This window comes from Pseudorca crassidens, chromosome 5 (genome assembly GCF_039906515.1).
Source record: "Pseudorca crassidens isolate mPseCra1 chromosome 5, mPseCra1.hap1, whole genome shotgun sequence".
NCBI lineage: Eukaryota > Metazoa > Chordata > Mammalia > Artiodactyla > Delphinidae > Pseudorca > Pseudorca crassidens.
The window spans coordinates 109998627-110008011 of record NC_090300.1 but is presented as its reverse complement, the minus strand read 5'-3'; the positions used below and the strand labels follow the sequence as shown (position 1 = coordinate 110008011).

Below are 9385 nucleotides of genomic sequence, written 5' to 3'. Positions count from 1 at the left end.
AACAGCTAAACAAGGTTAGACTGAAGAATTATTGGTTAGTGGTAATTCAGTTTCCTTCATTGTGTTCTTAAAAATATTTCTAGGAATTGCAAATAATGTTGAAACCTTTAAAAGTCTCAACTGAAAGCCGGATGTCTATAAAAATGGTTGGACCATTTCAAATGCTACAGATTTTGCAACTATACTGTCAGGCATCCCAGGATGTTCTTTCAAACTCCCTGGGCAATAAGTAGAGGAAGTAGGTGTAAAAAAGAACAAGTTTGTGAAACAGTTTAAGATTTTCCTCCCTGTTCCCTAAACAAGCATTTATTTAACTACCGTAAGGAAAAGAAATACTCTTACTTGAAAATGTGAAAAATCTCATCAGTGCTTGCTATTGAAATTTAGACTTTGGCTATAGGTAGACACCTAGAAAAGGAGCTGCTTCTAAAGAGACTCTAAAGAGAACCTTAACCCTAAATTACAGTGAGGACGTCCTTATAAATTGTGAGAATCCAAGATTTTATGGAGGCTGGGAAATAGTAAAAGAGTTCAAATTTACACTTCCAAGGGTAGAATAGGAAGGCAAAAACCATATAATATTGATAAATGCCTACATTATGATAGAGGCTTTTACATGGTATCTTGAAGTAATTCTTTAACCTATGTATGAATTGAAATTTATTGTCCAGCTTTGAGATGATAAAAACAAAACTCAGTAAGGACAGTAGCATAATCAATATTCACTAGAAATCAGAGCCTGGGTTCAAAGCTACCTCTGCCTTGCAGAAGATTTTTCAACTAATCTATGCTTCCTGATGTGACAAAACCCATAACTTTTTAAATGAATTCTTCAAATATATAGGAGGATAAAAGTTCAAGTAACAAAGAAATACTGAAAACTGATATAATTGTGAGGGTGTAGTGTACTTTTTACAAGATTTTATGTTTTGATTTGCATTTACCTTGTCTCCAAGACCACCCAGCTTTCTCATTACATCATTGGTCCCAGTATATTCATTTTCTTCTCACACAAGTTTTTCTCAAAACTCATTGACTTCCTATTTTAATTTCTTTTTGCTTGGTTTCAACACTGCTACTTACCTGTTATCCAGAAATTTCTATTCTTTAGTTTCCTGAATCTGGTATGTGGGTTCTTAAATTCCTTACTTTCCTTTTTCCCAGATTCAGGCTTTATTTTGCCAGAGTACACTTTTATATATTTCTTTAAGGAAGAATTTACACGTAGTAAACTATCTGAGTTTTTACATTTCCAAAATGCTTTGTTTCTCACCTTGATTAATAGTCTTCTTGTGGCTAGATATCAATTTTTAAAACCATTTATTCTAGACATCTATTTGAAGGAATGTTCCATCATCTTCTATCCAATGATTCTTGTGAAAAATATTTATGATGCCCATCTTAAAACCGATCCTTTGTTTATGGCTGTTTAGTTTAGTATTGCTTTAACTTTCATTTTAAGTCCTCCTGCCAACAACTTTTAAGATCTTCTCTTGTTCTAAATTTTGTGATATGTCTAGTTGTGGTGTTTTTTTGTTTTTTTCCACTGAATGTTGTTTTGAACTAGAGGGGTTCATTCAATCTTTTTTTTTTTTTTTTTTTTTTTTTTTTTTTTGCGTTACGCGGGTCTCTCACTGCTGTGGCCTCTCCCGTTGCAAAGCACAGGCTCCGGATGCGCAGGCTTATCGGCCATGGCTCACGGGCCTAGCCGCTCCATGGCATGTGGGATCTTTCCGGACCGGGGCACGAACCTGTGTCCCCTGCATCAGCAGGTGGACTCTCAACCACTGCGCCACCAGGGAAGCCTTCATTCAATCTTGAATGCACTGTTCTTTTTTATGCCCTCAGAAAATTCCACTTTATTTTTCCTTTGATTATTTCATTCTCTCTCTCTTAGTTTCCCACTGCTTCTGTAACAAATTAGCACAAACTTAGTGGCTTAAAACAACACAAAGTTGGTTTTTTTTTTTTGCGGTACGTGGGCCTCTCACTGTTGTGGCCTCTCCCATTGCAGAGCACAGGCTCCGGACGCGCAGGCTCAGCGGCCATGGCTCACGGGCCCAGCCACTCCGCGGCATGTGGGATCTTCCCGGACCGGGGCACGAACCCGCGTCCCCTGCATCGGCAGGCGGACTCTCAACCACTGCGCCACCAGGGAAGCCCAACACAAAGTTTTTATCTGTAGTTCTGGAGATCAGAAGTCCCAAAATCAAGGTGTCATCAGAGGCATTTGTCCTGGATGCTCTAAAATAGAATCCATTTCCTTTTCTTTTCCAGCTTCTAAAGGCTACATGTCTTCCTTGGCTCACGGCTCCTTCCTTAAATCATTCAGACTTCCACTGTCATCACTTTCTCTGACTCTGACCTTCCTATCTTCCTCTTATAAAGACCCCTGTGACTACATTGGGCCTCCCTGAATAATTCAGGATACTTTTCCCACTTTAAGATCCTTAATTTAATCCCATTTGCAAATTCTCTTTAGCTATGTAATGTAACATATTCACAGTTTTGGGAATTAAGACATAGACATCTTTCAGAACCACTGTTTTATCTACCACACCCTCCATTTTCTTCATTCGGCATTTCTGGAATTCCTATTTCATAAATGATGTCCTTCCCAGAATAACTATCTATATCTCTAATACTGATTTCTTACTTTTTCATCTCTTTCTCTTTTTGTGTATATTCTGGTAATTTCTTAGATTTTTTTCTTCAAGTCTATTTTTAACATTTTATATTGGTGATTGTTTTTCTCTTTTTATATATAGCAGTTTACTTTTATTTTATAATTTCTTCTTTATTGGCTTTAAACTTAGGTACCCTTCATCTGACTTATCTTTCAAATAAGTCCATCTGAATTTTATTATTCAGAAGTTAACTAAATATTTGTTCTGATGATAGCTTCACTTTACTCAGCTCTGTTTTTGTCATTTGTGTTGTAATTTCACTGAATTTTCAGAAAGAAAGTGAAATAAATATACGTGCTGTCTGTTACAACTTGAACTGGAAGTTCTATAAGCCTTTATTTTAGTTTAATATTGCTTTACAAATAGTAAAAGATCTTCTGTGATTGATGTAGGAAATGATAAGGAAACCTAAAGAAAAGTATCTCTAGGAAGAGAAATAGTGGCAACTGAAAAGGCAGATGAATGTCAGTAATAGTCAATAAAATGTTTTTAAAAAAAAATTAAAAAGCTGTGAGAGAGACATCCTAGTAGTCAATGGACCAAACTCTGAAATATTTGAAAGAAAATAATTACACTTCAGACGAAAGTTAAATTGACCTCCTATACAAGAATGGTAGAATGAGAAAGAAACACAAGGCAACAAATTAAGTGTTGGGCTTCACTCCGCCAGCCTGCAAGGCCTGTGCTTGCCCAGCTTCAAGACTGAAGAAAGAGCCTGGAGTCAGCAACAGAGACATCATTCCTTTAATGGATGGGGGAGCTTACACATCAGTAGCAAGGTCCTGGAGCTACACCCTACCATGTACAGTGCACGGCAGGCGGGCTCATTAGTTACCAGGAAACCAGCAGAAAGCCCTCAGAGGGGCACGTCCCTCACTGCTTCTGATAAGACCAATCACTAGCTGGGGCCTGGGGCAAGGATGTAGGAAGCTCAGTCACGTGAGTGGGATAAAGGTGAGGCAGGCAGTGGTTGGGCAGGGGATGTACAGAGAGCAAGAGAACAACCTTCACTTAATGAGTGGCCTGACCATACGTTAAGCAATAGAGATTCTCTTAATCTAACTGCCGAATGAGAAAATAAATTTAGAACATGAGAGTAATGGGAGTTGCAGTGGTCAATATTTAGGTTTTTAATATTTTCAAGTGTTGAAAAATATTTAAGGAGATAAATTTTAATCCAAATAAATTGGCTTGAGTTATGTAATAGTTCAGGTTCTGTATTAAACATTCAACAAAATACCAAGATGTGATGCATGAACATAGTGGGTATTTTCACCATCCGATAGGCATAAGAAATGTGGTGTTTCTACAAACACTGTGGGTATGAAATTTGTTAGACTGGGGGTGTGACTCAACCTTCACTCAGTGCTCTATTCTACTCTGTGAGTCAACCAAGTGGCACTAACTGCAGACAAACTCCAGGGCATCTTTACTGACAACACATAGCAACTCCGACTTGAAGAAGGAACCACACTATAGGACAGAACCTCCTATCAGCACCAGAATCACAGTTGTGCTAAAGCCAGGGATGTGGAGAAAACTATGGCTTCCTGGCTTGTTCTTGGGCAAGCACAACTGCCAGCACCCAGCTTGCTGATAGCCAAGGACCTGACATATTATCAAGCAAGGACTCTAAGGATGTATTAAAATGTGTTCATGCAGAAGTACCCTCATTCAGGACCAGAAAGAAACCATTGAATAACCAATGTACTAGTTGCCTGCCTTCATCAACTGCTCTCAAATTCCAAATGTTCTATTCGGATTACCAACTGTAAACTTAGAATCTGTCCCATCCTTGTCCAATTCTTGGCACAAAGCTACTTGAAATATCCAATGACATGTGAGGTAGTTTAGTGCGGTGGTTATGGACCTTCCCCTTGGATCCAGACTCTCTGGGTTTGAATCCCATTTCTTCCACTCACCAGCCATGTATGAGCTTGAACCTGTTGCTTAAACTCTCTATGCCTCTGTTTTTCCTTCTGAACAACCAGGGAAATAACAGCACACACCTCTTAAGGTTACCGTAAGAATTAAGAGAGTCAATATACACAAAGCCCTCAAAAGAGTGCCAAGACAATAGGCACTAAAAGAATGCAAATTTGATTATCTGCCATTCCCTGTTTCCCTTCCTTCCAGGAATACATGAAAGGCTAACACATCAGTGTGTCAATATATTGATATGAACAACTCTCACATTAATAATTACTTTTTCAAAGTTTTAGTAGTCATGAGGCTGACTGACACTTGAAGTACTTCCACGATAGTCTTGGACATCCAACAACATTGCAAACTCATTCTCAACTCAAATGACCCCATGGAGAAAGTCCGACCATACTTAGCCCCTCTGCTATAGCTTCTTTAGTACAGAAGTTGATCTGGACTATCAGTATATTTGAGGCCAACCACATGTGTTCTTCCTCCAACCTCTTTCTTTCATCTTTGGGTTCCAATCTTCTTTCTGACTACATTTCCAGTAATGACCCTTGTCTTGAGTTTCAAAGTTGTAAGGGTTATATTACTCTCTCATTCTCGCTCTGAGAATAGCATTGCATTCCACCCTCTTTCTGGAAAAGTGTTCTGCCCTTGAATAAAAGGCAAACTTGAATACTATTGAGTCATGATAAATGGTGAAACTTAAGCCCACAAGACTTTATCTTTGAACATATTTTTACCCTGACATCTTGAAAGTATTACATGATGCAATTATCTCCACAAGTTTTTTTTAAACTATTTTTCCATCCCAAACGTACCATTCCAAATGAGACCTCAATTTATTACCATCATCATCATCATCCTTTCGTAAGCTCATATTGAGTAAGGTGCTTCAAAGATATTGTTAACACTGAAAAGTGTAACACGGATCTTGGTCACGGAGAGGTTAAGAGTCTATATGGGGAAACTGTACAAGTGCCAAAAGATTATGAACCCAGGTAAAATTTACTGTGTGGCTTATAATTGCAACAGGTAATAAATGCTACATGCAGAATAAAGAATGGGTTTGAAGAGTCTTAAAAAATGAGTAAGATTGAGACAAGAAAAGTGAGTGTATCAGAGCATCCTCAAAAGGATATACGTAATGAGCACACATTGCGGAATCTGGAAGGCACATGACACGTCTGAGAAATAAGAGTAGGATGATTTGGTCACTGTGAGAAATTTTAATATGGAATCACTTTTCCATCTAGTAAAAACTACAGAGTTCATAAGAGAAGAGGAAAAGAACCCAAACATCAACAAAAAACACGGTACGGATGATGGCTATTAGGCAAATATTCTTGCTGTAAACTAGTATTCCTTTTGTATGTTTTTCTTCTTTCCCTTTCCTTTTTAATGGGGACCTAATGTTCCGAGAATCCATTTGACTTTGGCAAGCTGTATGAGACACCAAGCAAGAGCATGTTTATTATGCTTACATGAAACAAATAAATAGAAAGTGAAAAACAAACATGCAACAAGCTAGAATGATTGTCACCTGAAGAATCCAGAAACTGAGAAGAGCCTGGCTGGTGTACCCTATGTGAAATGGGTGTCAGTGTCTCCAGAAGACCCCTGCTCCTGCTGCACAGGCTAGCTTTGTTCTATCTCATGAAATAGCCAAGCTCTGTGGTATACTCATTCTTTTTCTTTTTCTCTTCAAAAGTTAAAACAAACAGGAGAGATCAGATGAGGATCATAACAGGAAGAATGTGGGTGTGGGAGTTGTGAGAAATAAGTGCCTGGGGCCTGAGTTGGTTCTCCCTTGGATGACTGGAAATCACACTGTGGCTGGATGACCAGAAAGTACACCAAAGACTTTGAGTAAAATCTACAGGCCAGGCCCATAGAAACAGTATTCTGCAAAGATGAGTCCAATCATCACTTACTCATATTTGCCAAAACAGTCAGCCAGGAGAAGAACGTCCCTCTCCCCTGAGGCCCTGCTTCTTTCTCCCAGGATGTAGCATTGCCTATTAGGACCATTGGGATTGCCGCAGACATATCCTGACAGCTGCAGAAGATTTTGGTAACAGCCCTAATTTCCACTTTCCCTTCCATCTGTCTGCAGATGGTTTAAATTTGACCCCTCAGGAAAAAAAAGAAAAAAGTATCCTACCAAGAGGTAATTACTATGCTTGTAGATTTCACATCAAAAAAAAAAAAAAGACAGGATTGTGATTTGCAGGAGTCTTCTAATTGTAGATTATGTTGGGAGTTTGACACTCATTCTGAGTGTGGAGGTTTTGACACTATTTGGATTTAGATTGCTAATATTTCGTGTAGATTTATTCAAACTGTCAATCATAACAACATAGAAAATAATCAGAAATGTCAGCCAGAATGCTGAAGGAAGTCAGTCCTTTCAAAACTATTAGAATTGCTTTTATTTTTCAAAATATCTTTCAACTACAACAGGATGATACAACACCAGAATGTTTCTGTTTATTATATGCCATCTGGATTTCCTTTATTAATTATAGAATTCTTCTTTCTACAAGATTTTTTTCTAAAAATTGCAAAACTATTTAAAGGTATTATTTTAAATTTTTTTAAAATTTTTTGAAGGAGATTATCTTGGTGTGAAAAACATCACTGAGATAATTTAGGAGAAATAAAAATGTAAATAAAGTCCTAGAATATTTCAAAGAATTATAGACTCTTAGAATCTCTATGACCTTAAAGTTCTCTGGTCCAAGCCTCTCCTTTGCTAAGTGGAGAACTCAGGGGCAGGGAGAGTTGACATGCCCTAAGCCACTCATTTTGCTTACCACTGAGCCAGAAGGAGATGCCACCTCTCCTGATGCCAAGTTCTGTACTCCTTCCACCAAATTTCTCCTGAGATGTCCCTTTGACACATAAGTCACACATAAGTCATTCTTTTAAAATAAGTCAATTTTTCAGATGAACAGATAAAGGAGATGTGATACATATATACAATGGAATACTACTGGGCCATACAAAAGAATGAAATAATGCCATTTGCAGCAACATGGATGCGACTAGAGATTATCATACCAAGTGAAGTAAGTCAGAAAGAGTAAGACAAATACCATATGATATCACTTATATGTAGAATCTAAAATATGGCACAAATGAACTTATCTACAAAACAGAAACTGACTCATAGACATAGAGAACAGACTTGTGGTTGCCAAGGGGGAGCTGGGGAGGGAGAGGGATGGACTGGGAGTTTAGGGTTGGTAGATGCAAACTATTACATTAAAATGGATAAACAACAAGTTCCTGATGTATAGCACAGAGAACTACTTTCAATATCCTATGACAAACCATAATGGAAAAGAGTATTAAAAAAGAATGCACATATGTGTATAACTGAGTCACTTTGCTGTACAGCAGAGTGGCACAACATTGTAAATCAACTATACTTCAATAAAAAAATAAAAATAAGTCAATTTTTTGTAATTATTTCATTAATCTTCAAATAAAAATCTCTGAAATAGAAGGAATTTCATTTTTAACATATTAAAGCCATATTTTAGGGTACTGGCTTTGTGAACAGTGTTGTAGAGCCTACAAAGAAAAGACATGGTTCCTTATGTCAAGAAGCATGTCATTCTTTGGGGAAATCATTTTGGGAAATCAAGGTCTAGGCATGTGAAACTCTAAGTCTGTATATGAGGGAAAATGAATGGCACAGAAGATACAGAAGAAAATAAGGCTTTTCCTTGGCTTTCAACAGGTGCTCTGTGAATACTTGCTGGGTTGCACTGAGTGTTTTCACTTGGAGAACAGCTTCTCTCTGGGAAGAGGAGGGGTTAAGACAACATTGTCAATAAAAATTCTGTAGACTTGGGTTTAATTATGCATATTTTAAAAACATATTTAAATGTAAAATGAGTCTGGAAAGACATTTGAGTGTTATGTATTTATTCTAAAAACATTATGTTAAAAGTACAGATTACATTAATATGTGAGAAAAAATAATTTAAAATATTATTTCCTTTAAATAATTTTCTAAGTATTTTATCAGTAGCTTTCTGATCTGTGATGATGATTTTATGTGTCAATTTGAATAGGCCATGATACTCAGATATTTGGTCAAACACTAGTCTAGACATTGCTGTGAAGGTAGTTTTTAGGTAAGTTTAACATTCAAATCAGTAGACCGTGAGTAAAGCAGATTAGCCTAATATGGGTAGGTCTCATGCAATCAGTTGAAATAAATGTTTCTTGCATTAAGCAACTGAGGTTGGATGATTGTAATCACAGCCTAATTTTCCTCTCCTTTCTAAAATAAAAATAGGTATTACAAGAAAAAAGTATGACATCCCCCAAAGAAGAGAAAATTCTGCCTGCCGTCCACAACATTAGCTCTTCCCTGGGGTCTCCTACCTGCCAGGCTACTCTGCTGATTTTGGACTTGCACAATGAATGAATGAACTAATTAAAATACACACACATACATATCTTATTGTTTCTGTTTCTCTGGTGAACGATGACTAATAGTACACCATCAACTTACCCATCTAATAAAGTATCATAAAAATTGACTGCTCAAAGGAAGATACATCTCAATGCTTTGACAGAAAGCATAAAAGTGACATGGAGATCAACAGAGAACTATCACTGTGAACATATGATTATTGCCTTGGATTGTGGTGGTTGGAATATTCTTTTGCAGAGGAAAAACTGCTAAGTTCTACCATAAAGGCAGGTAGTCTGGGCTCTAGACTCAGAGATGAATTGTGCCTTGTCTCAGT

The 9385-nt window shown here is 37.4% G+C and overlaps 1 long non-coding RNA gene across 1 annotated transcript; it reads left to right on the top strand.

Moving 5' to 3' along the window:
* Positions 1-6568: 6568 nt before the first annotated feature.
* Positions 6569-9093, top strand: LOC137225315 (uncharacterized). Its single transcript, XR_010943774.1, has 3 exons — positions 6569-6690; positions 7566-7687; positions 8929-9093. It is a non-coding gene; the product is annotated as an uncharacterized lncRNA (long non-coding RNA).
* Positions 9094-9385: the final 292 nt, after the last annotated feature.